The sequence below is a fragment of the Arachis ipaensis genome, chromosome B09 (genome assembly GCF_000816755.2).
Source record: "Arachis ipaensis cultivar K30076 chromosome B09, Araip1.1, whole genome shotgun sequence".
Lineage (NCBI taxonomy): Eukaryota > Viridiplantae > Streptophyta > Magnoliopsida > Fabales > Fabaceae > Arachis > Arachis ipaensis.
In genome coordinates, this window is record NC_029793.2 from 38,854,710 (window position 1) to 38,855,414 (window position 705).

General features: G+C 62.1%; 1 long non-coding RNA gene across 1 annotated transcript in view; it reads left to right on the forward strand.

Annotated features, from left to right (window-relative positions):
- The window catches only part of LOC107616887, a 1,651-nt gene extending 1,108 nt beyond the window's left edge, over window positions 1–543 (forward strand). The window contains exon 3 of the long non-coding RNA XR_001614686.2: window positions 39–543. This is a non-coding gene — a long non-coding RNA (uncharacterized LOC107616887). The remainder of the gene's footprint in view (window positions 1–38) is intronic.

A 705-nucleotide genomic window follows, 5' to 3' on the forward strand; every position in this document is an offset into this window, starting at 1 on the left:
AACTTATACCCAGCCACAGTAACAGAACTAAGAAGTAGTGGGGAAGAGAGGAGGGGCGGTGATGGCTGTGGCCTCGCTACTGCCGCCGCCCAGCTCAACGCCGCCGTCTCACCTTGCTCGCGCCGTTCCTTCCCTCATCATACACTTTTAATTTCATCCCTCCAACTCACCCACGGACCAGGAAAGAACGGGAGGAGATCGCGTCAGCCTGGGAAGGAGGGTGCTGCCACCATAATCAGTTGCGGCCGCTGCAAGCTCACCGCATCGCGCAGTCTTGGAGTCCGCCGTCAGGTCCGAGGCGAAGAGAGAGGTCTAAACAGAGGACTACGCGAGGAAGAGGGTGGCCGTGGGTCGCCATTTTGTCTCGCCATTACCACCGAGGACACACCCAGTCCAGGCGTGCCACCATCCCTGCGCCGTCGCAGAGCAAATCTGAGGTGAAGGGGAGGACCGCGAAGGGGGAAAAGGGTCGCGCCGCCCAGTCGCCGGATTGCTCGCCGCCAGCGTCGCCGGTGTTGTCGCGAGGAAGAGAGGGGGAGCCCCGCCGGAGGAGAAGAAGAGAGAGGAGGACTACGCGAGGAAGAGGGTGGCCGTGGGTCGCCATTTTGTCTCGCCATTACCACCGAGGACACACCCAGTCCAGGCGTGCCACCATCCCTGCGCCGTCGCAGAGCAAATCTGAGGTGAAGGGGAGGAAGGGGAGGA